The 20,376-nt window shown below is 43.9% G+C and overlaps 83 non-coding genes and 8 pseudogenes across 83 annotated transcripts; all 91 read left to right on the top strand.

Annotated features, from left to right (window-relative positions):
- Positions 1-119, top strand: LOC131718810 (5S ribosomal RNA). Its single transcript, XR_009317706.1, has one exon. It is a non-coding gene; the product is annotated as a 5S ribosomal RNA (ribosomal RNA).
- A 114-nt stretch (positions 120-233) lies between these two features.
- Positions 234-352, top strand: LOC131718809 (5S ribosomal RNA). Its single transcript, XR_009317705.1, has one exon. It is a non-coding gene; the product is annotated as a 5S ribosomal RNA (ribosomal RNA).
- A 114-nt stretch (positions 353-466) lies between these two features.
- LOC131711849 (5S ribosomal RNA) lies at positions 467-585 on the top strand. Its single transcript, XR_009313738.1, has one exon. It is a non-coding gene; the product is annotated as a 5S ribosomal RNA (ribosomal RNA).
- A 114-nt stretch (positions 586-699) lies between these two features.
- LOC131714191 (5S ribosomal RNA) lies at positions 700-818 on the top strand (annotated as a pseudogene).
- A 114-nt stretch (positions 819-932) lies between these two features.
- Positions 933-1,051, top strand: LOC131712307 (5S ribosomal RNA). The gene has a single exon (XR_009314202.1). It is a non-coding gene; the product is annotated as a 5S ribosomal RNA (ribosomal RNA).
- A 100-nt stretch (positions 1,052-1,151) lies between these two features.
- LOC131715225 (5S ribosomal RNA) lies at positions 1,152-1,270 on the top strand. The gene has a single exon (XR_009315301.1). It is a non-coding gene; the product is annotated as a 5S ribosomal RNA (ribosomal RNA).
- A 114-nt stretch (positions 1,271-1,384) lies between these two features.
- Positions 1,385-1,503, top strand: LOC131712305 (5S ribosomal RNA). Its single transcript, XR_009314200.1, has one exon. It is a non-coding gene; the product is annotated as a 5S ribosomal RNA (ribosomal RNA).
- A 100-nt stretch (positions 1,504-1,603) lies between these two features.
- LOC131715115 (5S ribosomal RNA) lies at positions 1,604-1,722 on the top strand. Its single transcript, XR_009315290.1, has one exon. It is a non-coding gene; the product is annotated as a 5S ribosomal RNA (ribosomal RNA).
- A 114-nt stretch (positions 1,723-1,836) lies between these two features.
- Positions 1,837-1,955, top strand: LOC131718808 (5S ribosomal RNA). Its single transcript, XR_009317704.1, has one exon. It is a non-coding gene; the product is annotated as a 5S ribosomal RNA (ribosomal RNA).
- Positions 1,956-2,069: 114 nt separating this feature from the next.
- On the top strand, positions 2,070-2,188 carry LOC131718807 (5S ribosomal RNA). Its single transcript, XR_009317703.1, has one exon. It is a non-coding gene; the product is annotated as a 5S ribosomal RNA (ribosomal RNA).
- Positions 2,189-2,302: 114 nt separating this feature from the next.
- LOC131718806 (5S ribosomal RNA) lies at positions 2,303-2,421 on the top strand. Its single transcript, XR_009317702.1, has one exon. It is a non-coding gene; the product is annotated as a 5S ribosomal RNA (ribosomal RNA).
- A 115-nt stretch (positions 2,422-2,536) lies between these two features.
- On the top strand, positions 2,537-2,655 carry LOC131718804 (5S ribosomal RNA). Its single transcript, XR_009317700.1, has one exon. It is a non-coding gene; the product is annotated as a 5S ribosomal RNA (ribosomal RNA).
- A 100-nt stretch (positions 2,656-2,755) lies between these two features.
- Positions 2,756-2,874, top strand: LOC131718803 (5S ribosomal RNA). Its single transcript, XR_009317699.1, has one exon. It is a non-coding gene; the product is annotated as a 5S ribosomal RNA (ribosomal RNA).
- A 114-nt stretch (positions 2,875-2,988) lies between these two features.
- On the top strand, positions 2,989-3,107 carry LOC131718802 (5S ribosomal RNA). The gene has a single exon (XR_009317698.1). It is a non-coding gene; the product is annotated as a 5S ribosomal RNA (ribosomal RNA).
- A 114-nt stretch (positions 3,108-3,221) lies between these two features.
- LOC131711711 (5S ribosomal RNA) lies at positions 3,222-3,340 on the top strand. Its single transcript, XR_009313599.1, has one exon. It is a non-coding gene; the product is annotated as a 5S ribosomal RNA (ribosomal RNA).
- A 100-nt stretch (positions 3,341-3,440) lies between these two features.
- LOC131718801 (5S ribosomal RNA) lies at positions 3,441-3,559 on the top strand. The gene has a single exon (XR_009317697.1). It is a non-coding gene; the product is annotated as a 5S ribosomal RNA (ribosomal RNA).
- A 114-nt stretch (positions 3,560-3,673) lies between these two features.
- On the top strand, positions 3,674-3,792 carry LOC131718800 (5S ribosomal RNA). The gene has a single exon (XR_009317696.1). It is a non-coding gene; the product is annotated as a 5S ribosomal RNA (ribosomal RNA).
- Positions 3,793-3,892: 100 nt separating this feature from the next.
- Positions 3,893-4,011, top strand: LOC131718799 (5S ribosomal RNA). Its single transcript, XR_009317695.1, has one exon. It is a non-coding gene; the product is annotated as a 5S ribosomal RNA (ribosomal RNA).
- Positions 4,012-4,125: 114 nt separating this feature from the next.
- LOC131718798 (5S ribosomal RNA) lies at positions 4,126-4,244 on the top strand. The gene has a single exon (XR_009317694.1). It is a non-coding gene; the product is annotated as a 5S ribosomal RNA (ribosomal RNA).
- A 100-nt stretch (positions 4,245-4,344) lies between these two features.
- LOC131715104 (5S ribosomal RNA) lies at positions 4,345-4,453 on the top strand (annotated as a pseudogene).
- A 100-nt stretch (positions 4,454-4,553) lies between these two features.
- Positions 4,554-4,672, top strand: LOC131718797 (5S ribosomal RNA). The gene has a single exon (XR_009317693.1). It is a non-coding gene; the product is annotated as a 5S ribosomal RNA (ribosomal RNA).
- A 100-nt stretch (positions 4,673-4,772) lies between these two features.
- Positions 4,773-4,891, top strand: LOC131709881 (5S ribosomal RNA). The gene has a single exon (XR_009311745.1). It is a non-coding gene; the product is annotated as a 5S ribosomal RNA (ribosomal RNA).
- A 114-nt stretch (positions 4,892-5,005) lies between these two features.
- On the top strand, positions 5,006-5,124 carry LOC131717824 (5S ribosomal RNA). Its single transcript, XR_009316717.1, has one exon. It is a non-coding gene; the product is annotated as a 5S ribosomal RNA (ribosomal RNA).
- A 100-nt stretch (positions 5,125-5,224) lies between these two features.
- On the top strand, positions 5,225-5,343 carry LOC131718796 (5S ribosomal RNA). The gene has a single exon (XR_009317692.1). It is a non-coding gene; the product is annotated as a 5S ribosomal RNA (ribosomal RNA).
- Positions 5,344-5,443: 100 nt separating this feature from the next.
- Positions 5,444-5,552, top strand: LOC131715103 (5S ribosomal RNA; annotated as a pseudogene).
- A 100-nt stretch (positions 5,553-5,652) lies between these two features.
- Positions 5,653-5,771, top strand: LOC131718795 (5S ribosomal RNA). The gene has a single exon (XR_009317691.1). It is a non-coding gene; the product is annotated as a 5S ribosomal RNA (ribosomal RNA).
- Positions 5,772-5,885: 114 nt separating this feature from the next.
- LOC131718793 (5S ribosomal RNA) lies at positions 5,886-6,004 on the top strand. Its single transcript, XR_009317689.1, has one exon. It is a non-coding gene; the product is annotated as a 5S ribosomal RNA (ribosomal RNA).
- A 100-nt stretch (positions 6,005-6,104) lies between these two features.
- LOC131718792 (5S ribosomal RNA) lies at positions 6,105-6,223 on the top strand. Its single transcript, XR_009317688.1, has one exon. It is a non-coding gene; the product is annotated as a 5S ribosomal RNA (ribosomal RNA).
- Positions 6,224-6,337: 114 nt separating this feature from the next.
- On the top strand, positions 6,338-6,456 carry LOC131718791 (5S ribosomal RNA). The gene has a single exon (XR_009317687.1). It is a non-coding gene; the product is annotated as a 5S ribosomal RNA (ribosomal RNA).
- A 100-nt stretch (positions 6,457-6,556) lies between these two features.
- LOC131715102 (5S ribosomal RNA) lies at positions 6,557-6,665 on the top strand (annotated as a pseudogene).
- Positions 6,666-6,765: 100 nt separating this feature from the next.
- LOC131718790 (5S ribosomal RNA) lies at positions 6,766-6,884 on the top strand. The gene has a single exon (XR_009317686.1). It is a non-coding gene; the product is annotated as a 5S ribosomal RNA (ribosomal RNA).
- A 100-nt stretch (positions 6,885-6,984) lies between these two features.
- LOC131709880 (5S ribosomal RNA) lies at positions 6,985-7,103 on the top strand. Its single transcript, XR_009311744.1, has one exon. It is a non-coding gene; the product is annotated as a 5S ribosomal RNA (ribosomal RNA).
- Positions 7,104-7,217: 114 nt separating this feature from the next.
- Positions 7,218-7,336, top strand: LOC131717813 (5S ribosomal RNA). The gene has a single exon (XR_009316704.1). It is a non-coding gene; the product is annotated as a 5S ribosomal RNA (ribosomal RNA).
- Positions 7,337-7,436: 100 nt separating this feature from the next.
- On the top strand, positions 7,437-7,555 carry LOC131718789 (5S ribosomal RNA). Its single transcript, XR_009317685.1, has one exon. It is a non-coding gene; the product is annotated as a 5S ribosomal RNA (ribosomal RNA).
- Positions 7,556-7,655: 100 nt separating this feature from the next.
- On the top strand, positions 7,656-7,764 carry LOC131715101 (5S ribosomal RNA; annotated as a pseudogene).
- A 114-nt stretch (positions 7,765-7,878) lies between these two features.
- Positions 7,879-7,997, top strand: LOC131718788 (5S ribosomal RNA). The gene has a single exon (XR_009317684.1). It is a non-coding gene; the product is annotated as a 5S ribosomal RNA (ribosomal RNA).
- Positions 7,998-8,111: 114 nt separating this feature from the next.
- Positions 8,112-8,230, top strand: LOC131718787 (5S ribosomal RNA). Its single transcript, XR_009317683.1, has one exon. It is a non-coding gene; the product is annotated as a 5S ribosomal RNA (ribosomal RNA).
- Positions 8,231-8,344: 114 nt separating this feature from the next.
- LOC131710599 (5S ribosomal RNA) lies at positions 8,345-8,463 on the top strand. Its single transcript, XR_009312480.1, has one exon. It is a non-coding gene; the product is annotated as a 5S ribosomal RNA (ribosomal RNA).
- A 114-nt stretch (positions 8,464-8,577) lies between these two features.
- Positions 8,578-8,696, top strand: LOC131718786 (5S ribosomal RNA). Its single transcript, XR_009317682.1, has one exon. It is a non-coding gene; the product is annotated as a 5S ribosomal RNA (ribosomal RNA).
- A 114-nt stretch (positions 8,697-8,810) lies between these two features.
- On the top strand, positions 8,811-8,929 carry LOC131718785 (5S ribosomal RNA). Its single transcript, XR_009317681.1, has one exon. It is a non-coding gene; the product is annotated as a 5S ribosomal RNA (ribosomal RNA).
- A 100-nt stretch (positions 8,930-9,029) lies between these two features.
- On the top strand, positions 9,030-9,148 carry LOC131718784 (5S ribosomal RNA). Its single transcript, XR_009317680.1, has one exon. It is a non-coding gene; the product is annotated as a 5S ribosomal RNA (ribosomal RNA).
- A 100-nt stretch (positions 9,149-9,248) lies between these two features.
- Positions 9,249-9,367, top strand: LOC131718782 (5S ribosomal RNA). Its single transcript, XR_009317678.1, has one exon. It is a non-coding gene; the product is annotated as a 5S ribosomal RNA (ribosomal RNA).
- Positions 9,368-9,481: 114 nt separating this feature from the next.
- LOC131718781 (5S ribosomal RNA) lies at positions 9,482-9,600 on the top strand. The gene has a single exon (XR_009317677.1). It is a non-coding gene; the product is annotated as a 5S ribosomal RNA (ribosomal RNA).
- Positions 9,601-9,714: 114 nt separating this feature from the next.
- On the top strand, positions 9,715-9,833 carry LOC131718780 (5S ribosomal RNA). Its single transcript, XR_009317676.1, has one exon. It is a non-coding gene; the product is annotated as a 5S ribosomal RNA (ribosomal RNA).
- A 114-nt stretch (positions 9,834-9,947) lies between these two features.
- On the top strand, positions 9,948-10,066 carry LOC131718779 (5S ribosomal RNA). The gene has a single exon (XR_009317675.1). It is a non-coding gene; the product is annotated as a 5S ribosomal RNA (ribosomal RNA).
- Positions 10,067-10,166: 100 nt separating this feature from the next.
- On the top strand, positions 10,167-10,285 carry LOC131711389 (5S ribosomal RNA). Its single transcript, XR_009313272.1, has one exon. It is a non-coding gene; the product is annotated as a 5S ribosomal RNA (ribosomal RNA).
- Positions 10,286-10,385: 100 nt separating this feature from the next.
- On the top strand, positions 10,386-10,504 carry LOC131718778 (5S ribosomal RNA). Its single transcript, XR_009317674.1, has one exon. It is a non-coding gene; the product is annotated as a 5S ribosomal RNA (ribosomal RNA).
- Positions 10,505-10,604: 100 nt separating this feature from the next.
- LOC131718776 (5S ribosomal RNA) lies at positions 10,605-10,723 on the top strand. The gene has a single exon (XR_009317672.1). It is a non-coding gene; the product is annotated as a 5S ribosomal RNA (ribosomal RNA).
- A 114-nt stretch (positions 10,724-10,837) lies between these two features.
- Positions 10,838-10,956, top strand: LOC131709776 (5S ribosomal RNA). The gene has a single exon (XR_009311639.1). It is a non-coding gene; the product is annotated as a 5S ribosomal RNA (ribosomal RNA).
- A 100-nt stretch (positions 10,957-11,056) lies between these two features.
- LOC131718775 (5S ribosomal RNA) lies at positions 11,057-11,175 on the top strand. Its single transcript, XR_009317671.1, has one exon. It is a non-coding gene; the product is annotated as a 5S ribosomal RNA (ribosomal RNA).
- A 114-nt stretch (positions 11,176-11,289) lies between these two features.
- On the top strand, positions 11,290-11,408 carry LOC131718774 (5S ribosomal RNA). Its single transcript, XR_009317670.1, has one exon. It is a non-coding gene; the product is annotated as a 5S ribosomal RNA (ribosomal RNA).
- A 100-nt stretch (positions 11,409-11,508) lies between these two features.
- LOC131718773 (5S ribosomal RNA) lies at positions 11,509-11,627 on the top strand. Its single transcript, XR_009317669.1, has one exon. It is a non-coding gene; the product is annotated as a 5S ribosomal RNA (ribosomal RNA).
- Positions 11,628-11,741: 114 nt separating this feature from the next.
- LOC131718772 (5S ribosomal RNA) lies at positions 11,742-11,860 on the top strand. Its single transcript, XR_009317668.1, has one exon. It is a non-coding gene; the product is annotated as a 5S ribosomal RNA (ribosomal RNA).
- Positions 11,861-11,974: 114 nt separating this feature from the next.
- On the top strand, positions 11,975-12,093 carry LOC131711848 (5S ribosomal RNA). Its single transcript, XR_009313737.1, has one exon. It is a non-coding gene; the product is annotated as a 5S ribosomal RNA (ribosomal RNA).
- Positions 12,094-12,207: 114 nt separating this feature from the next.
- Positions 12,208-12,326, top strand: LOC131713398 (5S ribosomal RNA; annotated as a pseudogene).
- A 114-nt stretch (positions 12,327-12,440) lies between these two features.
- LOC131718770 (5S ribosomal RNA) lies at positions 12,441-12,559 on the top strand. Its single transcript, XR_009317665.1, has one exon. It is a non-coding gene; the product is annotated as a 5S ribosomal RNA (ribosomal RNA).
- A 100-nt stretch (positions 12,560-12,659) lies between these two features.
- Positions 12,660-12,778, top strand: LOC131718769 (5S ribosomal RNA). Its single transcript, XR_009317664.1, has one exon. It is a non-coding gene; the product is annotated as a 5S ribosomal RNA (ribosomal RNA).
- A 114-nt stretch (positions 12,779-12,892) lies between these two features.
- LOC131711710 (5S ribosomal RNA) lies at positions 12,893-13,011 on the top strand. Its single transcript, XR_009313598.1, has one exon. It is a non-coding gene; the product is annotated as a 5S ribosomal RNA (ribosomal RNA).
- A 100-nt stretch (positions 13,012-13,111) lies between these two features.
- Positions 13,112-13,230, top strand: LOC131718768 (5S ribosomal RNA). The gene has a single exon (XR_009317663.1). It is a non-coding gene; the product is annotated as a 5S ribosomal RNA (ribosomal RNA).
- Positions 13,231-13,330: 100 nt separating this feature from the next.
- LOC131710628 (5S ribosomal RNA) lies at positions 13,331-13,449 on the top strand. Its single transcript, XR_009312510.1, has one exon. It is a non-coding gene; the product is annotated as a 5S ribosomal RNA (ribosomal RNA).
- Positions 13,450-13,563: 114 nt separating this feature from the next.
- LOC131718767 (5S ribosomal RNA) lies at positions 13,564-13,682 on the top strand. Its single transcript, XR_009317662.1, has one exon. It is a non-coding gene; the product is annotated as a 5S ribosomal RNA (ribosomal RNA).
- A 100-nt stretch (positions 13,683-13,782) lies between these two features.
- LOC131711847 (5S ribosomal RNA) lies at positions 13,783-13,901 on the top strand. The gene has a single exon (XR_009313736.1). It is a non-coding gene; the product is annotated as a 5S ribosomal RNA (ribosomal RNA).
- Positions 13,902-14,015: 114 nt separating this feature from the next.
- Positions 14,016-14,134, top strand: LOC131710473 (5S ribosomal RNA). The gene has a single exon (XR_009312345.1). It is a non-coding gene; the product is annotated as a 5S ribosomal RNA (ribosomal RNA).
- A 100-nt stretch (positions 14,135-14,234) lies between these two features.
- On the top strand, positions 14,235-14,353 carry LOC131711157 (5S ribosomal RNA). The gene has a single exon (XR_009313039.1). It is a non-coding gene; the product is annotated as a 5S ribosomal RNA (ribosomal RNA).
- A 114-nt stretch (positions 14,354-14,467) lies between these two features.
- LOC131718765 (5S ribosomal RNA) lies at positions 14,468-14,586 on the top strand. Its single transcript, XR_009317661.1, has one exon. It is a non-coding gene; the product is annotated as a 5S ribosomal RNA (ribosomal RNA).
- A 100-nt stretch (positions 14,587-14,686) lies between these two features.
- Positions 14,687-14,795, top strand: LOC131715100 (5S ribosomal RNA; annotated as a pseudogene).
- A 100-nt stretch (positions 14,796-14,895) lies between these two features.
- LOC131718764 (5S ribosomal RNA) lies at positions 14,896-15,014 on the top strand. Its single transcript, XR_009317660.1, has one exon. It is a non-coding gene; the product is annotated as a 5S ribosomal RNA (ribosomal RNA).
- A 100-nt stretch (positions 15,015-15,114) lies between these two features.
- Positions 15,115-15,233, top strand: LOC131711709 (5S ribosomal RNA). Its single transcript, XR_009313597.1, has one exon. It is a non-coding gene; the product is annotated as a 5S ribosomal RNA (ribosomal RNA).
- A 100-nt stretch (positions 15,234-15,333) lies between these two features.
- On the top strand, positions 15,334-15,452 carry LOC131718763 (5S ribosomal RNA). Its single transcript, XR_009317659.1, has one exon. It is a non-coding gene; the product is annotated as a 5S ribosomal RNA (ribosomal RNA).
- Positions 15,453-15,552: 100 nt separating this feature from the next.
- LOC131710626 (5S ribosomal RNA) lies at positions 15,553-15,671 on the top strand. The gene has a single exon (XR_009312509.1). It is a non-coding gene; the product is annotated as a 5S ribosomal RNA (ribosomal RNA).
- Positions 15,672-15,785: 114 nt separating this feature from the next.
- LOC131718762 (5S ribosomal RNA) lies at positions 15,786-15,904 on the top strand. The gene has a single exon (XR_009317658.1). It is a non-coding gene; the product is annotated as a 5S ribosomal RNA (ribosomal RNA).
- Positions 15,905-16,004: 100 nt separating this feature from the next.
- Positions 16,005-16,123, top strand: LOC131711846 (5S ribosomal RNA). The gene has a single exon (XR_009313735.1). It is a non-coding gene; the product is annotated as a 5S ribosomal RNA (ribosomal RNA).
- A 114-nt stretch (positions 16,124-16,237) lies between these two features.
- On the top strand, positions 16,238-16,356 carry LOC131718761 (5S ribosomal RNA). Its single transcript, XR_009317657.1, has one exon. It is a non-coding gene; the product is annotated as a 5S ribosomal RNA (ribosomal RNA).
- A 100-nt stretch (positions 16,357-16,456) lies between these two features.
- On the top strand, positions 16,457-16,575 carry LOC131718760 (5S ribosomal RNA). The gene has a single exon (XR_009317656.1). It is a non-coding gene; the product is annotated as a 5S ribosomal RNA (ribosomal RNA).
- A 114-nt stretch (positions 16,576-16,689) lies between these two features.
- LOC131718758 (5S ribosomal RNA) lies at positions 16,690-16,808 on the top strand. The gene has a single exon (XR_009317654.1). It is a non-coding gene; the product is annotated as a 5S ribosomal RNA (ribosomal RNA).
- Positions 16,809-16,908: 100 nt separating this feature from the next.
- LOC131715099 (5S ribosomal RNA) lies at positions 16,909-17,017 on the top strand (annotated as a pseudogene).
- A 114-nt stretch (positions 17,018-17,131) lies between these two features.
- On the top strand, positions 17,132-17,250 carry LOC131710598 (5S ribosomal RNA). Its single transcript, XR_009312479.1, has one exon. It is a non-coding gene; the product is annotated as a 5S ribosomal RNA (ribosomal RNA).
- Positions 17,251-17,364: 114 nt separating this feature from the next.
- On the top strand, positions 17,365-17,483 carry LOC131718757 (5S ribosomal RNA). The gene has a single exon (XR_009317653.1). It is a non-coding gene; the product is annotated as a 5S ribosomal RNA (ribosomal RNA).
- A 100-nt stretch (positions 17,484-17,583) lies between these two features.
- On the top strand, positions 17,584-17,702 carry LOC131718756 (5S ribosomal RNA). Its single transcript, XR_009317652.1, has one exon. It is a non-coding gene; the product is annotated as a 5S ribosomal RNA (ribosomal RNA).
- Positions 17,703-17,802: 100 nt separating this feature from the next.
- Positions 17,803-17,921, top strand: LOC131718755 (5S ribosomal RNA). Its single transcript, XR_009317651.1, has one exon. It is a non-coding gene; the product is annotated as a 5S ribosomal RNA (ribosomal RNA).
- Positions 17,922-18,021: 100 nt separating this feature from the next.
- On the top strand, positions 18,022-18,140 carry LOC131712221 (5S ribosomal RNA). Its single transcript, XR_009314114.1, has one exon. It is a non-coding gene; the product is annotated as a 5S ribosomal RNA (ribosomal RNA).
- A 100-nt stretch (positions 18,141-18,240) lies between these two features.
- On the top strand, positions 18,241-18,359 carry LOC131718754 (5S ribosomal RNA). Its single transcript, XR_009317650.1, has one exon. It is a non-coding gene; the product is annotated as a 5S ribosomal RNA (ribosomal RNA).
- A 114-nt stretch (positions 18,360-18,473) lies between these two features.
- LOC131718753 (5S ribosomal RNA) lies at positions 18,474-18,592 on the top strand. The gene has a single exon (XR_009317649.1). It is a non-coding gene; the product is annotated as a 5S ribosomal RNA (ribosomal RNA).
- Positions 18,593-18,706: 114 nt separating this feature from the next.
- On the top strand, positions 18,707-18,825 carry LOC131718752 (5S ribosomal RNA). Its single transcript, XR_009317648.1, has one exon. It is a non-coding gene; the product is annotated as a 5S ribosomal RNA (ribosomal RNA).
- A 100-nt stretch (positions 18,826-18,925) lies between these two features.
- On the top strand, positions 18,926-19,044 carry LOC131718751 (5S ribosomal RNA). The gene has a single exon (XR_009317647.1). It is a non-coding gene; the product is annotated as a 5S ribosomal RNA (ribosomal RNA).
- A 100-nt stretch (positions 19,045-19,144) lies between these two features.
- On the top strand, positions 19,145-19,263 carry LOC131710930 (5S ribosomal RNA). Its single transcript, XR_009312812.1, has one exon. It is a non-coding gene; the product is annotated as a 5S ribosomal RNA (ribosomal RNA).
- A 100-nt stretch (positions 19,264-19,363) lies between these two features.
- LOC131718750 (5S ribosomal RNA) lies at positions 19,364-19,482 on the top strand. Its single transcript, XR_009317646.1, has one exon. It is a non-coding gene; the product is annotated as a 5S ribosomal RNA (ribosomal RNA).
- A 100-nt stretch (positions 19,483-19,582) lies between these two features.
- Positions 19,583-19,701, top strand: LOC131718749 (5S ribosomal RNA). Its single transcript, XR_009317645.1, has one exon. It is a non-coding gene; the product is annotated as a 5S ribosomal RNA (ribosomal RNA).
- A 100-nt stretch (positions 19,702-19,801) lies between these two features.
- LOC131718747 (5S ribosomal RNA) lies at positions 19,802-19,920 on the top strand. The gene has a single exon (XR_009317643.1). It is a non-coding gene; the product is annotated as a 5S ribosomal RNA (ribosomal RNA).
- Positions 19,921-20,034: 114 nt separating this feature from the next.
- LOC131718746 (5S ribosomal RNA) lies at positions 20,035-20,153 on the top strand. The gene has a single exon (XR_009317642.1). It is a non-coding gene; the product is annotated as a 5S ribosomal RNA (ribosomal RNA).
- A 100-nt stretch (positions 20,154-20,253) lies between these two features.
- LOC131710511 (5S ribosomal RNA) lies at positions 20,254-20,372 on the top strand. Its single transcript, XR_009312383.1, has one exon. It is a non-coding gene; the product is annotated as a 5S ribosomal RNA (ribosomal RNA).
- The last annotated feature ends 4 nt before the right edge of the window (positions 20,373-20,376 follow it).

Here is a 20,376-nt window from a genome sequence, read left to right as displayed (position 1 = left end):
GCCTGCGGCCACACCACCTTGAATAAGCCTGATCTCGTCTGATCTCAGAAGCTAAGCAATGTTGGGCTTGGTTAGTACTTGGATGGGAGACCACCTGGGAATATCAAGTGCTGCAGGCATTACATTTTTGTAATTACATTTTACAATTGAAATGTGTGGAGGACAAAAGGAAATTTGGGAGGAATCACCCCCAGCTCACTAAACATAAAAGTCATGAAAGCAGAAATGCAATCGCCTGCGGCCACACCACCTTGAATAAGCCTGATCTCGTCTGATCTCAGAAGCTAAGCAATGTTGGGCTTGGTTAGTACTTGGATGGGAGACCACCTGGGAATATCAAGTGCTGCAGGCATTACATTTTTGTAATTACATTTTACAATTGAAATGTGTGGAGGACAAAAGGAAATTTTGGAGGAATCATCCCCAGCTCACTAAACATAAAAGTCATGAAAGCAGAACTGCAATCGCCTGCGGCCACACCACCTTGAATAAGCCTGATCTTGTCTGATCTCAGAAGCTAAGCAATGTTGGGCTTGGTTAGTACTTGGATGGGAGACCACCTGGGAATATCAAGTGCTGCAGGCATTACATTTTTGTAATTACATTTTACAATTGAAATGTGTGGAGGACAAAAGGAAATTTTGGAGGAATCACCCCCAGCTCACTAAACATAAAAGTCATGAAAGCAGAAATGCAATCGCCTGCGGCCACACCACCTTGAATAAGCCTGATCTTGTCTGATCTCAGAAGCTAAGCAATGTTGGGCTTGGTTAGTACTTGGAGGAGAGACCACCTGGGAATATCAAGTGCTGCAGGCATTACATTTTTGTAATTACATTTTACAATTGAAATGTGTGGAGGACAAAAGGAAATTTTGGAGGAATCACCCCCAGCTCACTAAACATAAAAGTCATGAAAGCAGAAATGCAATCGCCTGCCGCCACACCACCTTGAATAAGCCTGATCTCGTCTGATCTCAGAAGCTAAGCAATGTTGGGCTTGGTTAGTACTTGGATGGGAGACCACCTGGGAATATCAAGTGCTGCAGGCATTACATTTTACAATTGAAATGTGTGGAGGACAAAAGGAAATTTTGGAGGAATCACCCCCAGCTCACTAAACATAAAAGTCATGAAAGCAGAAATGCAATCGCCTGCGGCCACACCACTTTGAATAAGCCTGATCTCGTCTGATCTCAGAAGCTAAGCAATGTTGGGCTTGGTTAGTACTTGGATGGGAGACCACCTGGGAATATCAAGTGCTGCAGGCATTACATTTTTGTAATTACATTTTACAATTGAAATGTGTGGAGGACAAAAGGAAATTTTGGAGGAATCACCCCCAGCTCACTAAACATAAAAGTCATGAAAGCAGAAATGCAATCGCCTGCCGCCACACCACCTTGAATAAGCCTGATCTCGTCTGATCTCAGAAGCTAAGCAATGTTGGGCTTGGTTAGTACTTGGATGGGAGACCACCTGGGAATATCAAGTGCTGCAGGCATTACATTTTACAATTGAAATGTGTGGAGGACAAAAGGAAATTTTGGAGGAATCACCCCCAGCTCACTAAACATAAAAGTCATGAAAGCAGAAATGCAATCGCCTGCGGCCACACCACTTTGAATAAGCCTGATCTCGTCTGATCTCAGAAGCTAAGCAATGTTGGGCTTGGTTAGTACTTGGATGGGAGACCACCTGGGAATATCAAGTGCTGCAGGCATTACATTTTTGTAATTACATTTTACAATTGAAATGTGTGGAGGACAAAAGGAAATTTTGGAGGAATCACCCCCAGCTCACTAAACATAAAAGTCATGAAAGCAGAAATGCAATCGCCTGCGGCCACACCACCTTGAATAAGCCTGATCTCGTCTGATCTCAGAAGCTAAGCAATGTTGGGCTTGGTTAGTACTTGGATGGGAGACCACCTGGGAATATCAAGTGCTGCAGGCATTACATTTTTGTAATTACATTTCACAATTGAAATGTGTGGAGGACAAAAGGAAATTTGGGAGGAATCACCCCCAGCTCACTAAACATAAAAGTCATGAAAGCAGAAATGCAATCGCCTGCGGCCACACCACCTTGAATAAGCCTGATCTCGTCTGATCTCAGAAGCTAAGCAATGTTGGGCTTGGTTAGTACTTGGATGGGAGACCACCTGGGAATATCAAGTGCTGCAGGCATTACATTTTTGTAATTACATTTTACAATTGAAATGTGTGGAGGACAAAAGGAAATTTTGGAGGAATCACCCCCAGCTCACTAAACATAAAAGTCATGAAAGCAGAAATGCAATCGCCTGCGGCCACACCACCTTGAATAAGCCTGATCTCGTCTGATCTCAGAAGCTAAGCAATGTTGGGCTTGGTTAGTACTTGGATGGGAGACCACCTGGGAATATCAAGTGCTGCAGGCATTACATTTTAGTAATTACATTTTACAATTGAAATGTGTGGAGGACAAAAGGAAATTTTGGAGGAATCACCCCCCAGCTCACTAAACATAAAAGTCATGAAAGCAGAAATGCAATCGCCTGCGGCCACACCACCTTGAATAAGCCTGATCTCGTCTGATCTCAGAAGCTAAGCAATGTTGGGCTTGGTTAGTACTTGGATGGGAGACCACCTGGGAATATCAAGTGCTGCAGGCATTACATTTTACAATTGAAATGTGTGGAGGACAAAAGGAAATTTTGGAGGAATCACCCCCAGCTCACTAAACATAAAAGTCATGAAAGCAGAAATGCAATCGCCTGCGGCCACACCACCTTGAATAAGCCTGATCTCGTCTGATCTCAGAAGCTAAGCAATGTTGGGCTTGGTTAGTACTTGGATGGGAGACCACCTGGGAATATCAAGTGCTGCAGGCATTACATTTTTGTAATTACATTTTACAATTGAAATGTGTGGAGGACAAAAGGAAATTTTGGAGGAATCACCCCCAGCTCACTAAACATAAAAGTCATGAAAGCAGAAATGCAATCGCCTGCGGCCACACCACCTTGAATAAGCCTGATCTCGTCTGATCTCAGAAGCTAAGCAATGTTGGGCTTGGTTAGTACTTGGATGGGAGACCACCTGGGAATATCAAGTGCTGCAGGCATTACATTTTTGTAATTACATTTTACAATTGAAATGTGTGGAGGACAAAAGGAAATTTTGGAGGAATCACCCCCAGCTCACTAAACATAAAAGTCATGAAAGCAGAAATGCAATCGCCTGCGGCCACACCACCTTGAATAAGCCTGATCTCGTCTGATCTCAGAAGCTAAGCAATGTTGGGCTTGGTTAGTACTTGGAGGGGAGACCACCTGGGAATATCAAGTGCTGCAGGCATTACATTTTACAATTGAAATGTGTGGAGGACAAAAGGAAATTTTGGAGGAATCACCCCCAGCTCACTAAACATAAAAGTCATGAAAGCAGAAATGCAATCGCCTGCGGCCACACCACCTTGAATAAGCCTGATCTCGTCTGATCTCAGAAGCTAAGCAATGTTGGGCTTGGTTAGTACTTGGATGGGAGACCACCTGGGAATATCAAGTGCTGCAGGCATTACATTTTTGTAATTACATTTTACAATTGAAATGTGTGGAGGACAAAAGGAAATTTTGGAGGAATCACCCCCAGCTCACTAAACATAAAAGTCATGAAAGCAGAAATGCAATCGCCTGCGGCCACACCACCTTGAATAAGCCTGATCTCGTCTGATCTCAGAAGCTAAGCAATGTTGGGCTTGGTTAGTACTTGGATGGGAGACCACCTGGGAATATCAAGTGCTGCAGGCATTACATTTTACAATTGAAATGTGTGGAGGACAAAAGGAAATTTTGGAGGAATCACCCCCAGCTCACTAAACATAAAAGTCATGAAAGCAGAAATGCAATCGCCTGCGGCCACACCACCTTGAATAAGCCTGATCTCGTCTGATCTCAGAAGCTAAGCAATGTTGGGCTTGGTTAGTACTTGGATGGGAGACCACCTGGGAATATCAAGTGCTGCAGGCATTACATTTTTGTAATTACATTTTACAATTGAAATGTGTGGAGGACAAAAGGAAATTTTGGAGGAATCACCCCCAGCTCACTAAACATAAAAGTCATGAAAGCAGAAATGCAATCGCCTGCGGCCACACCACCTTGAATAAGCCTGATCTCGTCTGATCTCAGAAGCTAAGCAATGTTGGGCTTGGTTAGTACTTGGATGGGAGACCACCTGGGAATATCAAGTGCTGCAGGCATTACATTTTACAATTGAAATGTGTGGAGGACAAAAGGAAATTTTGGAGGAATCACCCCCAGCTCACTAAACATAAAAGTCATGAAAGCAGAAATGCAATCGCCTGCGGCCACACCACCTTGAATAAGCCTGATCTCAGAAGCTAAGCAATGTTGGGCTTGGTTAGTACTTGGATGGGAGACCACCTGGGAATATCAAGTGCTGCAGGCATTACATTTTACAATTGAAATGTGTGGAGGACAAAAGGAAATTTTGGAGGAATCACCCCCAGCTCACTAAACATAAAAGTCATGAAAGCAGAAATGCAACCGCCTGCGGCCACACCACCTTGAATAAGCCTGATCTCGTCTGATCTCAGAAGCTAAGCAATGTTGGGCTTGGTTAGTACTTGGATGGGAGACCACCTGGGAATATCAAGTGCTGCAGGCATTACATTTTACAATTGAAATGTGTGGAGGACAAAAGGAAATTTTGGAGGAATCACCCCCAGCTCACTAAACATAAAAGTCATGAAAGCAGAACAGCAATCGCCTGCGGCCACACCACCTTGAATAAGCCTGATCTCGTCTGATCTCAGAAGCTAAGCAATGTTGGGCTTGGTTAGTACTTCGATGGGAGACCACCTGGGAATATCAAGTGCTGCAGGCATTACATTTTTGTAATTACATTTTACAATTGAAATGTGTGGAGGACAAAAGGAAATTTTGGAGGAATCACCCCCAGCTCACTAAACATAAAAGTCATGAAAGCAGAAATGCAATCGCCTGCGGCCACACCACCTTGAATAAGCCTGATCTCATCTGATCTCAGAAGCTAAGCAATGTTGGGCTTGGTTAGTACTTGGATGGGAGACCACCTGGGAATATCAAGTGCTGCAGGCATTACATTTTACAATTGAAATGTGTGGAGGACAAAAGAAAATTTTGGAGGAATCACCCCCAGCTCACTAAACATAAAAGTCATGAAAGCAGAACAGCAATCGCCTGCGGCCACACCACCTTGAATAAGCCTGATCTCGTCTGATCTCAGAAGCTAAGCAATGTTGGGCTTGGTTAGTACTTGGATGGGAGACCACCTGGGAATATCAAGTGCTGCAGGCATTACATTTTACAATTGAAATGTGTGGAGGACAAAAGGAAATTTTGGAGGAATCACCCCCAGCTCACTAAACATAAAAGTCATGAAAGCAGAAATGCAATCGCCTGCGGCCACACCACCTTGAATAAGCCTGATCTCAGAAGCTAAGCAATGTTGGGCTTGGTTAGTACTTGGATGGGAGACCACCTGGGAATATCAAGTGCTGCAGGCATTACATTTTACAATTGAAATGTGTGGAGGACAAAAGGAAATTTTGGAGGAATCACCCCCAGCTCACTAAACATAAAAGTCATGAAAGCAGAAATGCAATCGCCTGCGGCCACACCACCTTGAATAAGCCTGATCTCGTCTGATCTCAGAAGCTAAGCAATGTTGGGCTTGGTTAGTACTTGGATGGGAGACCACCTGGGAATATCAAGTGCTGCAGGCATTACATTTTTGTAATTACATTTTACAATTGAAATGTGTGGAGGACAAAAGGAAATTTTGGAGGAATCACCCCCAGCTCACTAAACATAAAAGTCATGAAAGCAGAAATGCAATCGCCTGCGGCCACACCACCTTGAATAAGCCTGATCTCGTCTGATCTCAGAAGCTAAGCAATGTTGGGCTTGGTTAGTACTTGGATGGGAGACCACCTGGGAATATCAAGTGCTGCAGGCATTACATTTTACAATTGAAATGTGTGGAGGACAAAAGGAAATTTTGGAGGAATCACCCCCAGCTCACTAAACATAAAAGTCATGAAAGCAGAAATGCAATCGCCTGCGGCCACACCACCTTGAATAAGCCTGATCTCGTCTGATCTCAGAAGCTAAGCAATGTTGGGCTTGGTTAGTACTTGGATGGGAGACCACCTGGGAATATCAAGTGCTGCAGGCATTACATTTTTGTAATTACATTTTACAATTGAAATGTGTGGAGGACAAAAGGAAATTTTGGAGGAATCACCCCCAGCTCACTAAACATAAAAGTCATGAAAGCAGAAATGCAATCGCCTGCGGCCACACCACCTTGAATAAGCCTGATCTCGTCTGATCTCAGAAGCTAAGCAATGTTGGGCTTGGTTAGTACTTGGATGGGAGACCACCTGGGAATATCAAGTGCTGCAGGCATTACATTTTACAATTGAAATGTGTGGAGGACAAAAGGAAATTTTGGAGGAATCACCCCCAGCTCACTAAACATAAAAGTCATGAAAGCAGAAATGCAATCGCCTGCGGCCACACCACCTTGAATAAGCCTGATCTCAGAAGCTAAGCAATGTTGGGCTTGGTTAGTACTTGGATGGGAGACCACCTGGGAATATCAAGTGCTGCAGGCATTACATTTTACAATTGAAATGTGTGGAGGACAAAAGGAAATTTTGGAGGAATCACCCCCAGCTCACTAAACATAAAAGTCATGAAAGCAGAAATGCAACCGCCTGCGGCCACACCACCTTGAATAAGCCTGATCTCGTCTGATCTCAGAAGCTAAGCAATGTTGGGCTTGGTTAGTACTTGGATGGGAGACCACCTGGGAATATCAAGTGCTGCAGGCATTACATTTTACAATTGAAATGTGTGGAGGACAAAAGGAAATTTTGGAGGAATCACCCCCAGCTCACTAAACATAAAAGTCATGAAAGCAGAACAGCAATCGCCTGCGGCCACACCACCTTGAATAAGCCTGATCTCGTCTGATCTCAGAAGCTAAGCAATGTTGGGCTTGGTTAGTACTTCGATGGGAGACCACCTGGGAATATCAAGTGCTGCAGGCATTACATTTTTGTAATTACATTTTACAATTGAAATGTGTGGAGGACAAAAGGAAATTTTGGAGGAATCACCCCCAGCTCACTAAACATAAAAGTCATGAAAGCAGAAATGCAATCGCCTGCGGCCACACCACCTTGAATAAGCCTGATCTCATCTGATCTCAGAAGCTAAGCAATGTTGGGCTTGGTTAGTACTTGGATGGGAGACCACCTGGGAATATCAAGTGCTGCAGGCATTACATTTTACAATTGAAATGTGTGGAGGACAAAAGAAAATTTTGGAGGAATCACCCCCAGCTCACTAAACATAAAAGTCATGAAAGCAGAACAGCAATCGCCTGCGGCCACACCACCTTGAATAAGCCTGATCTCGTCTGATCTCAGAAGCTAAGCAATGTTGGGCTTGGTTAGTACTTGGATGGGAGACCACCTGGGAATATCAAGTGCTGCAGGCATTACATTTTACAATTGAAATGTGTGGAGGACAAAAGGAAATTTTGGAGGAATCACCCCCAGCTCACTAAACATAAAAGTCATGAAAGCAGAAATGCAATCGCCTGCGGCCACACCACCTTGAATAAGCCTGATCTCAGAAGCTAAGCAATGTTGGGCTTGGTTAGTACTTGGATGGGAGACCACCTGGGAATATCAAGTGCTGCAGGCATTACATTTTTGTAATTACATTTTACAATTGAAATGTGTGGAGGACAAAAGGAAATTTTGGAGGAATCACCCCCAGCTCACTAAACATAAAAGTCATGAAAGCAGAAATGCAATCGCCTGCGGCCACACCACCTTGAATAAGCCTGATCTCGTCTGATCTCAGAAGCTAAGCAATGTTGGGCTTGGTTAGTACTTGGATGGGAGACCACCTGGGAATATCAAGTGCTGCAGGCATTACATTTTTGTAATTACATTTTACAATTGAAATGTGTGGAGGACAAAAGGAAATTTTGGAGGAATCACCCCCAGCTCACTAAACATAAAAGTCATGAAAGCAGAAATGCAATCGCCTGCGGCCACACCACCTTGAATAAGCCTGATCTCGTCTGATCTCAGAAGCTAAGCAATGTTGGGCTTGGTTAGTACTTGGATGGGAGACCACCTGGGAATATCAAGTGCTGCAGGCATTACATTTTTGTAATTACATTTTACAATTGAAATGTGTGGAGGACAAAAGGAAATTTTGGAGGAATCACCCCCAGCTCACTAAACATAAAAGTCATGAAAGCAGAAATGCAATCGCCTGCGGCCACACCACCTTGAATAAGCCTGATCTCGTCTGATCTCAGAAGCTAAGTAATGTTGGGCTTGGTTAGTACTTGGATGGGAGACCTCCTGGGAATATCAAGTGCTGCAGGCATTACATTTTTGTAATTACATTTTACAATTGAAATGTGTGGAGGACAAAAGGAAATTTTGGAGGAATCACCCCCAGCTCACTAAACATAAAAGTCATGAAAGCAGAAATGCAATCGCCTGCGGCCACACCACCTTGAATAAGCCTGATCTCGTCTGATCTCAGAAGCTAAGCAATGTTGGGCTTGGTTAGTACTTGGATGGGAGACCACCTGGGAATATCAAGTGCTGCAGGCATTACATTTTTGTAATTACATTTTACAATTGAAATGTGTGGAGGACAAAAGGAAATTTTGGAGGAATCACCCCCAGCTCACTAAACATAAAAGTCATGAAAGCAGAAATGCAATCGCCTGCGGCCACACCACCTTGAATAAGCCTGATCTCGTCTGATCTCAGAAGCTAAGCAATGTTGGGCTTGGTTAGTACTTGGATGGGAGACCACCTGGGAATATCAAGTGCTGCAGGCATTACATTTTACAATTGAAATGTGTGGAGGACAAAAGGAAGTTTTGGAGGAATCACCCCCAGCTCACTAAACATAAAAGTCATGAAAGCAGAAATGCAATCGCCTGCGGCCACACCACCTTGAATAAGCCTGATCTCGTCTGATCTCAGAAGCTAAGCAATGTTGGGCTTGGTTAGTACTTGGATGGGAGACCACCTGGGAATATCAAGTGCTGCAGGCATTACATTTTACAATTGAAATGTGTGGAGGACAAAAGGAAATTTTGGAGGAATCACCCCCAGCTCACTAAACATAAAAGTCATGAAAGCAGAAATGCAATCGCCTGCGGCCACACCACCTTGAATAAGCCTGATCTCGTCTGATCTCAGAAGCTAAGCAATGTTGGGCTTGGTTAGTACTTGGATGGGAGACCACCTGGGAATATCAAGTGCTGCAGGCATTACATTTTTGTAATTACATTTTACAATTGAAATGTGTGGAGGACAAAAGGAAATTTTGGAGGAATCACCCCCAGCTCACTAAACATAAAAGTCATGAAAGCAGAAATGCAATCGCCTGCGGCCACACCACCTTGAATAAGCCTGATCTCGTCTGATCTCAGAAGCTAAGCAATGTTGGGCTTGGTTAGTACTTGGATGGGAGACCACCTGGGAATATCAAGTGCTGCAGGCATTACATTTTTGTAATTACATTTTACAATTGAAATGTGTGGAGGACAAAAGGAAATTTTGGAGGAATCACCCCCAGCTCACTAAACATAAAAGTCATGAAAGCAGAAATGCAATCGCCTGCGGCCACACCACCTTGAATAAGCCTGATCTCGTCTGATCTCAGAAGCTAAGCAATGTTGGGCTTGGTTAGTACTTGGATGGGAGACCACCTGGGAATATCAAGTGCTGCAGGCATTACATTTTTGTAATTACATTTTACAATTGAAATGTGTGGAGGACAAAAGGAAATTTTGGAGGAATCACCCCCAGCTCACTAAACATAAAAGTCATGAAAGCAGAAATGCAATCGCCTGCGGCCACACCACCTTGAATAAGCCTGATCTCGTCTGATCTCAGAAGCTAAGCAATGTTGGGCTTGGTTAGTACTTGGATGGGAGACCACCTGGGAATATCAAGTGCTGCAGGCATTACATTTTACAATTGAAATGTGTGGAGGACAAAAGGAAATTTTGGAGGAATCACCCCCAGCTCACTAAACATAAAAGTCATGAAAGCAGAAATGCAATCGCCTGCGGCCACACCACCTTGAATAAGCCTGATCTCGTCTGATCTCAGAAGCTAAGCAATGTTGGGCTTGGTTAGTACTTGGATGGGAGACCACCTGGGAATATCAAGTGCTGCAGGAATTACATTTTACAATTGAAATGTGTGGAGGACAAAAGGAAATTTTGGAGGAATCACCCCCAGCTCACTAAACATAAAAGTCATGAAAGCAGAAATGCAATCGCCTGCGGCCACACCACCTTGAATAAGCCTGATCTCGTCTGATCTCAGAAGCTAAGCAATGTTGGGCTTGGTTAGTACTTGGATGGGAGACCACCTGGGAATATCAAGTGCTGCAGGCATTACATTTTACAATTGAAATGTGTGGAGGACAAAAGGAAATTTTGGAGGAATCACCCCCAGCTCACTAAACATAAAAGTCATGAAAGCAGAACAGCAATCGCCTGCGGCCACACCACCTTGAATAAGCCTGATCTCGTCTGATCTCAGAAGCTAAGCAATGTTGGGCTTGGTTAGTACTTGGATGGGAGACCACCTGGGAATATCAAGTGCTGCAGGCATTACATTTTTGTAATTACATTTTACAATTGAAATGTGTGGAGGACAAAAGGAAATTTTGGAGGAATCACCCCCAGCTCACTAAACATAAAAGTCATGAAAGCAGAAATGCAATCGCCTGCGGCCACACCACCTTGAATAAGCCTGATCTCGTCTGATCTCAGAAACTAAGCAATGTTGGGCTTGGTTAGTACTTGGATGGGAGACCACCTGGGAATATCAAGTGCTGCAGGCATTACATTTTACAATTGAAATGTGTGGAGGACAAAAGGAAATTTTGGAGGAATCACCCCCAGCTCACTAAACATAAAAGTCATGAAAGCAGAAATGCAATCGCCTGCGGCCACACCACCTTGAATAAGCCTGATCTCGTCTGATCTCAGAAGCTAAGCAATGTTGGGCTTGGTTAGTACTTGGATGGGAGACCACCTGGGAATATCAAGTGCTGCAGGCATTACATTTTTGTAATTACATTTTACAATTGAAATGTGTGGAGGACAAAAGGAAATTTTGGAGGAATCACCCCCAGCTCACTAAACATAAAAGTCATGAAAGCAGAAATGCAATCGCCTGCGGCCACACCACCTTGAATAAGCCTGATCTCGTCTGATCTCAGAAGCTAAGCAATGTTGGGCTTGGTTAGTACTTGGATGGGAGACCACCTGGGAATATCAAGTGCTGCAGGCATTACATTTTACAATTGAAATGTGTGGAGGACAAAAGGAAATTTTGGAGGAATCACCCCCAGCTCACTAAACATAAAAGTCATGAAAGCAGAAATGCAATCGCCTGCGGCCACACCACCTTGAATAAGCCTGATCTCGTCTGATCTCAGAAGCTAAGCAATGTTGGGCTTGGTTAGTACTTGGATGGGAGACCACCTGGGAATATCAAGTGCTGCAGGCATTACATTTTTGTAATTACATTTTACAATTGAAATGTGTGGAGGACAAAAGGAAATTTGGGAGGAATCACCCCCAGCTCACTAAACATAAAAGTCATGAAAGCAGAAATGCAATCGCCTGCGGCCACACCACCTTGAATAAGCCTGATCTCGTCTGATCTCAGAAGCTAAGCAATGTTGGGCTTGGTTAGTACTTGGATGGGAGACCACCTGGGAATATCAAGTGCTGCAGGCATTACATTTTTGTAATTACATTTTACAATTGAAATGTGTGGAGGACAAAAGGAAATTTTGGAGGAATCACCCCCAGCTCACTAAACATAAAAGTCATGAAAGCAGAACTGCAATCGCCTGCGGCCACACCACCTTGAATAAGCCTGATCTTGTCTGATCTCAGAAGCTAAGCAATGTTGGGCTTGGTTAGTACTTGGATGGGAGACCACCTGGGAATATCAAGTGCTGCAGGCATTACATTTTTGTAATTACATTTTACAATTGAAATGTGTGGAGGACAAAAGGAAATTTTGGAGGAATCACCCCCAGCTCACTAAACATAAAAGTCATGAAAGCAGAAATGCAATCGCCTGCGGCCACACCACCTTGAATAAGCCTGATCTTGTCTGATCTCAGAAGCTAAGCAATGTTGGGCTTGGTTAGTACTTGGAGGGGAGACCACCTGGGAATATCAAGTGCTGCAGGCATTACATTTTTGTAATTACATTTTACAATTGAAATGTGTGGAGGACAAAAGGAAATTTTGGAGGAATCACCCCCAGCTCACTAAACATAAAAGTCATGAAAGCAGAAATGCAATCGCCTGCGGCCACACCACCTTGAATAAGCCTGATCTCGTCTGATCTCAGAAGCTAAGCAATGTTGGGCTTGGTTAGTACTTGGATGGGAGACCACCTGGGAATATCAAGTGCTGCAGGCATTACATTTTACAATTGAAATGTGTGGAGGACAAAAGGAAATTTTGGAGGAATCACCCCCAGCTCACTAAACATAAAAGTCATGAAAGCAGAAATGCAATCGCCTGCGGCCACACCACCTTGAATAAGCCTGATCTCGTCTGATCTCAGAAGCTAAGCAATGTTGGGCTTGGTTAGTACTTGGATGGGAGACCACCTGGGAATATCAAGTGCTGCAGGCATTACATTTTTGTAATTACATTTTACAATTGAAATGTGTGGAGGACAAAAGGAAATTTTGGAGGAATCACCCCCAGCTCACTAAACATAAAAGTCATGAAAGCAGAAATGCAATCGCCTGCGGCCACACCACCTTGAATAAGCCTGATCTCGTCTGATCTCAGAAGCTAAGCAATGTTGGGCTTGGTTAGTACTTGGAGGGGAGACCACCTGGGAATATCAAGTGCTGCAGGCATTACATTTTACAATTGAAATGTGTGGAGGACAAAAGGAAATTTTGGAGGAATCACCCCCAGCTCACTAAACATAAAAGTCATGAAAGCAGAAATGCAATCGCCTGCGGCCACACCACCTTGAATAAGCCTGATCTCGTCTGATCTCAGAAGCTAAGCAATGTTGGGCTTGGTTAGTACTTGGATGGGAGACCACCTGGGAATATCAAGTGCTGCAGGCATTACATTTTTCAATTGAAATGTGGGGAGGACAAAAGGAAATTTTGGAGGAATCACCCCCAGCTCACTAAACATAAAAGTCATGAAAGCAGAAATGCAATCGCCTGCGGCCACACCACCTTGAATAAGCCTGATCTCGTCTGATCTCAGAAGCTAAGCAATGTTGGGCTTGGTTAGTACTTGGATGGGAGACCACCTAGGAATATCAAGTGCTGCAGGCATTACATTTTTGTAATTACATTTTACAATTGAAATGTGTGGAGGACAAAAGGAAATTTTGGAGGAATCACCCCCAGCTCACTAAACATAAAAGTCATGAAAGCAGAAATGCAATCGCCTGCGGCCACACCACCTTGAATAAGCCTGATCTCGTCTGATCTCAGAAGCTAAGCAATGTTGGGCTTGGTTAGTACTTGGATGGGAGACCACCTGGGAATATCAAGTGCTGCAGGCATTACATTTTACAATTGAAATGTGTGGAGGACAAAAGGAAATTTTGGAGGAATCACCCCCAGCTCACTAAACATAAAAGTCATGAAAGCAGAAATGCAATCGCCTGCGGCCACACCACCTTGAATAAGCCTGATCTTGTCTGATCTCAGAAGCTAAGCAATGTTGGGCTTGGTTAGTACTTGGATGGGAGACCACCTGGGAATATCAAGTGCTGCAGGCATTACATTTTTGTAATTACATTTTACAATTGAAATGTGTGGAGGACAAAAGGAAATTTTGGAGGAATCACCCCCAGCTCACTAAACATAAAAGTCATGAAAGCAGAAATGCAATCGCCTGCGGCCACACCACCTTGAATAAGCCTGATCTCGTCTGATCTCAGAAGCTAAGCAATGTTGGGCTTGGTTAGTACTTGGATGGGATACCACCTGGGAATATCAAGTGCTGCAGGCATTACATTTTACAATTGAAATGTGTGGAGGACAAAAGGAAATTTTGGAGGAATCACCCCCAGCTCACTAAACATAAAAGTCATGAAAGCAGAAATGCATTCGCCTGCGGCCACACCACCTTGAATAAGCCTGATCTCGTCTGATCTCAGAAGCTAAGCAATGTTGGGCTTGGTTAGTATTTGGATGGGAGACCACCTGGGAATATCAAGTGCTGCAGGCATTACATTTTTGTAATTACATTTTACAATTGAAATGTGTGGAGGACAAAAGGAAATTTTGGAGGAATCACCCCCAGCTCACTAAACATAAAAGTCATGAAAGCAGAAATGCAATCGCCTGCGGCCACACCACCTTGAATAAGCCTGATCTCGTCTGATCTCAGAAGCTAAGCAATGTTGGGCTTGGTTAGTACTTGGATGGGAGACCACCTGGGAATATCAAGTGCTGCAGGCATTACATTTTACAATTGAAATGTGTGGAGGACAAAAGGAAATTTTGGAGGAATCACCCCCAGCTCACTAAACATAAAAGTCATGAAAGCAGAAATGCAATCGCCTGCGGCCACACCACCTTGAATAAGCCTGATCTCAGAAGCTAAGCAATGTTGGGCTTGGTTAGTACTTGGATGGGAGACCACCTGGGAATATCAAGTGCTGCAGGCATTACATTTTACAATTGAAATGTGTGGAGGACAAAAGGAAATTTTGGAGGAATCACCCCCAGCTCACTAAACATAAAAGTCATGAAAGCAGAAATGCAATCGCCTGCGGCCACACCACCTTGAATAAGCCTGATCTCGTCTGATCTCAGAAGCTAAGCAATGTTGGGCTTGGTTAGTACTTGGATGGGAGACCACCTGGGAATATCAAGTGCTGCAGGCATTACATTTTACAATTGAAATGTGTGGAGGACAAAAGGAAATTTTGGAGGAATCACCCCCAGCTCACTAAACATAAAAGTCATGAAAGCAGAAATGCAATCGCCTGCGGCCACACCACCTTGAATAAGCCTGATCTCGTCTGATCTCAGAAGCTAAGCAATGTTGGGCTTGGTTAGTACTTGGAGGGGAGACCACCTGGGAATATCAAGTGCTGCAGGCATTACATTTTACAATTGAAATGTGTGGAGGACAAAAGGAAATTTTGGAGGAATCACCCCCAGCTCACTAAACATAAAAGTCATGAAAGCAGAAATGCAATCGCCTGCGGCCACACCACCTTGAATAAGCCTGATCTCGTCTGATCTCAGAAGCTAAGCAATGTTGGGCTTGGTTAGTACTTGGATGGGAGACCACCTGGGAATATCAAGTGCTGCAGGCATTACATTTTTCAATTGAAATGTGGGGAGGACAAAAGGAAATTTTGGAGGAATCACCCCCAGCTCACTAAACATAAAAGTCATGAAAGCAGAAATGCAATCGCCTGCGGCCACACCACCTTGAATAAGCCTGATCTCGTCTGATCTCAGAAGCTAAGCAATGTTGGGCTTGGTTAGTACTTGGATGGGAGACCACCTAGGAATATCAAGTGCTGCAGGCATTACATTTTTGTAATTACATTTTACAATTGAAATGTGTGGAGGACAAAAGGAAATTTTGGAGGAATCACCCCCAGCTCACTAAACATAAAAGTCATGAAAGCAGAAATGCAATCGCCTGCGGCCACACCACCTTGAATAAGCCTGATCTCGTCTGATCTCAGAAGCTAAGCAATGTTGGGCTTGGTTAGTACTTGGATGGGAGACCACCTGGGAATATCAAGTGCTGCAGGCATTACATTTTACAATTGAAATGTGTGGAGGACAAAAGGAAATTTTGGAGGAATCACCCCCAGCTCACTAAACATAAAAGTCATGAAAGCAGAAATGCAATCGCCTGCGGCCACACCACCTTGAATAAGCCTGATCTTGTCTGATCTCAGAAGCTAAGCAATGTTGGGCTTGGTTAGTACTTGGATGGGAGACCACCTGGGAATATCAAGTGCTGCAGGCATTACATTTTTGTAATTACATTTTACAATTGAAATGTGTGGAGGACAAAAGGAAATTTTGGAGGAATCACCCCCAGCTCACTAAACATAAAAGTCATGAAAGCAGAAATGCAATCGCCTGCGGCCACACCACCTTGAATAAGCCTGATCTCGTCTGATCTCAGAAGCTAAGCAATGTTGGGCTTGGTTAGTACTTGGATGGGAGACCACCTGGGAATATCAAGTGCTGCAGGCATTACATTTTACAATTGAAATGTGTGGAGGACAAAAGGAAATTTTGGAGGAATCACCCCCAGCTCACTAAACATAAAAGTCATGAAAGCAGAAATGCAATCGCCTGCGGCCACACCACCTTGAATAAGCCTGATCTCGTCTGATCTCAGAAGCTAAGCAATGTTGGGCTTGGTTAGTACTTGGATGGGAGACCACCTGGGAATATCAAGTGCTGCAGGCATTACATTTTTGTAATTACATTTTACAATTGAAATGTGTGGAGGACAAAAGGAAATTTTGGAGGAATCACCCCCAGCTCACTAAACATAAAAGTCATGAAAGCAGAAATGCAATCGCCTGCGGCCACACCACCTTGAATAAGCCTGATCTCGTCTGATCTCAGAAGCTAAGCAATGTTGGGCTTGGTTAGTACTTGGATGGGAGACCACCTGGGAATATCAAGTGCTGCAGGCATTACATTTTACAATTGAAATGTGTGGAGGACAAAAGGAAATTTTGGAGGAATCACCCCCAGCTCACTAAACATAAAAGTCATGAAAGCAGAAATGCAATCGCCTGCGGCCACACCACCTTGAATAAGCCTGATCTCAGAAGCTAAGCAATGTTGGGCTTGGTTAGTACTTGGATGGGAGACCACCTGGGAATATCAAGTGCTGCAGGCATTACATTTTTGTAATTACATTTTACAATTGAAATGTGTGGAGGACAAAAGGAAATTTTGGAGGAATCACCCCCAGCTCACTAAACATAAAAGTCATGAAAGCAGAAATGCAATCGCCTGCGGCCACACCACCTTGAATAAGCCTGATCTCGTCTGATCTCAGAAGCTAAGTAATGTTGGGCTTGGTTAGTACTTGGATGGGAGACCTCCTGGGAATATCAAGTGCTGCAGGCATTACATTTTTGTAATTACATTTTACAATTGAAATGTGTGGAGGACAAAAGGAAATTTTGGAGGAATCACCCCCAGCTCACTAAACATAAAAGTCATGAAAGCAGAAATGCAATCGCCTGCGGCCACACCACCTTGAATAAGCCTGATCTCGTCTGATCTCAGAAGCTAAGCAATGTTGGGCTTGGTTAGTACTTGGATGGGAGACCACCTGGGAATATCAAGTGCTGCAGGCATTACATTTTACAATTGAAATGTGTGGAGGACAAAAGGAAATTTTGGAGGAATCACCCCCAGCTCACTAAACATAAAAGTCATGAAAGCAGAAATGCAATCGCCTGCGGCCACACCACCTTGAATAAGCCTGATCTCGTCTGATCTCAGAAGCTAAGCAATGTTGGGCTTGGTTAGTACTTGGATGGGAGACCACCTGGGAATATCAAGTGCTGCAGGCATTACATTTTACAATTGAAATGTGTGGAGGACAAAAGGAAATTTTGGAGGAATCACCCCCAGCTCACTAAACATAAAAGTCATGAAAGCAGAAATGCAATCGCCTGCGGCCACACCACCTTGAATAAGCCTGATCTCGTCTGATCTCAGAAGCTAAGCAATGTTGGGCTTGGTTAGTACTTGGATGGGAGACCACCTGGGAATATCAAGTGCTGCAGGCATTACATTTTACAATTGAAATGTGTGGAGGACAAAAGGAAATTTTGGAGGAATCACCCCCAGCTCACTAAACATAAAAGTCATGAAAGCAGAAATGCAATTGCCTGCGGCCACACCACCTTGAATAAGCCTGATCTCGTCTGATCTCAGAAGCTAAGCAATGTTGGGCTTGGTTAGTACTTGGATGGGAGACCACCTGGGAATATCAAGTTCTGCAGGCATTACATTTTACAATTGAAATGTGTGGAGGACAAAAGGAAATTTTGGAGGAATCACCCCCAGCTCACTAAACATAAAAGTCATGAAAGCAGAAAAGCAATCGCCTGCGGCCACACCACCTTGAATAAGCCTGATCTCGTCTGATCTCAGAAGCTAAGCAATGTTGGGCTTGGTTAGTACTTGGATGGGAGACCACCTGGGAATATCAAGTGCTGCAGGCATTACATTTTTGTAATTACATTTTACAATTGAAATGTGTGGAGGACAAAAGGAAATTTTGGAGGAATCACCCCCAGCTCACTAAACATAAAAGTCATGAAAGCAGAAATGCAATCGCCTGCGGCCACACCACCTTGAATAAGCCTGATCTCGTCTGATCTCAGAAGCTAAGCAATGTTGGGCTTGGTTAGTACTTGGATGGGAGACCACCTGGGAATATCAAGTGCTGCAGGCATTACATTTTTGTAATTACATTTTACAATTGAAATGTGTGGAGGACAAAAGGAAATTTTGGAGGAATCACCCCCAGCTCACTAAACATAAAAGTCATGAAAGCAGAAATGCAATCGCCTGCGGCCACACCACCTTGAATAAGCCTGATCTCGTCTGATCTCAGAAGCTAAGCAATGTTGGGCTTGGTTAGTACTTGGATGGGAGACCACCTGGGAATATCAAGTGCTGCAGGCATTACATTTTACAATAGAAATGTGTGGAGGACAAAAGGAAATTTTGGAGGAATCACCCCCAGCTCACTAAACATAAAAGTCATGAAAGCAGAAATGCAATCGCCTGCGGCCACACCACCTTGAATAAGCCTGATCTCGTCTGATCTCAGAAGCTAAGCAATGTTGGGCTTGGTTAGTACTTGGATGGGAGACCACCTGGGAATATCAAGTGCTGCAGGCATTACATTTTACAATTGAAATGTGTGGAGGACAAAAGGAAATTTTGGAGGAATCACCCCCAGCTCACTAAACATAAAAGTCATGAAAGCAGAAATGCAATCGCCTGCGGCCACACCACCTTGAATAAGCCTGATCTCGTCTGATCTCAGACGCTAAGCAATGTTGGGCTTGGTTAGTACTTGGATGGGAGACCACCTGGGAATATCAAGTGCTGCAGGCATTACATTTTACAATTGAAATGTGTGGAGGACAAAAGGAAATTTTGGAGGAATCACCCCCAGCTCACTAAACATAAAAGTCATGAAAGCAGAAATGCAATCGCCTGCGGCCACACCACCTTGAATAAGCCTGATCTCGTCTGATCTCAGAAGCTAAGCAATGTTGGGCTTGGTTAGTACTTGGATGGGAGACCACCTGGGAATATCAAGTGCTGCAGGCATTACATTTTACAATTGAAATGTGTGGAGGACAAAAGGAAATTTTGGAGGAATCACCCCCAGCTCACTAAACATAAAAGTCATGAAAGCAGAAATGCAATCGCCTGCGGCCACACCACCTTGAATAAGCCTGATCTCGTCTGATCTCAGAAGCTAAGCAATGTTGGGCTTGGTTAGTACTTGGATGGGAGACCACCTGGGAATATCAAGTGCTGCAGGCATTACATTTTACAATTGAAATGTGTGGAGGACAAAAGGAAATTTTGGAGGAATCACCCCCAGCTCACTAAACATAAAAGTCATGAAAGCAGAAATGCAATCGCCTGCGGCCACACCACCTTGAATAAGCCTGATCTCGTCTGATCTCAGAAGCTAAGCAATGTTGGGCTTGGTTAGTACTTGGATGGGAGACCACCTGGGAATATCAAGTGCTGCAGGCATTACATTTTTGTAATTACATTTTAGAATTGAAATGTGTGGAGGAAAAAAGGAAATTTTGGAGGAATCACCCCCAGCTCACTAAACATAAAAGTCATGAAAGCAGAAATGCAATCGCCTGCGGCCACACCACCTTGAATAAGCCTGATCTCGTCTGATCTCAGAAGCTAAGCAATGTTGGGCTTGGTTAGTACTTGGATGGGAGACCACCTGGGAATATCAAGTGCTGCAGGCATTACATTTTACAATTGAAATGTGTGGAGGACAAAAGGAAATTTTGGAGGAATCACCCCCAGCTCACTAAACATAAAAGTCATGAAAGCAGAAATGCAATCGCCTGCGGCCACACCATCTTGAATAAGCCTGATCTCGTCTGATCTCAGAAGCTAAGCAATGTTGGGCTTGGTTAGTACTTGGATGGGAGACCACCTGGGAATATCAAGTGCTGCAGGCATTAC

This window comes from Acipenser ruthenus, chromosome 44 (genome assembly GCF_902713425.1).
Source record: "Acipenser ruthenus chromosome 44, fAciRut3.2 maternal haplotype, whole genome shotgun sequence".
NCBI classification, from domain to species: Eukaryota; Metazoa; Chordata; class Actinopteri; order Acipenseriformes; family Acipenseridae; genus Acipenser; species Acipenser ruthenus.
Note: the sequence above shows the minus strand (reverse complement) of the source record. Positions and strands in the feature narration are given on the sequence as shown.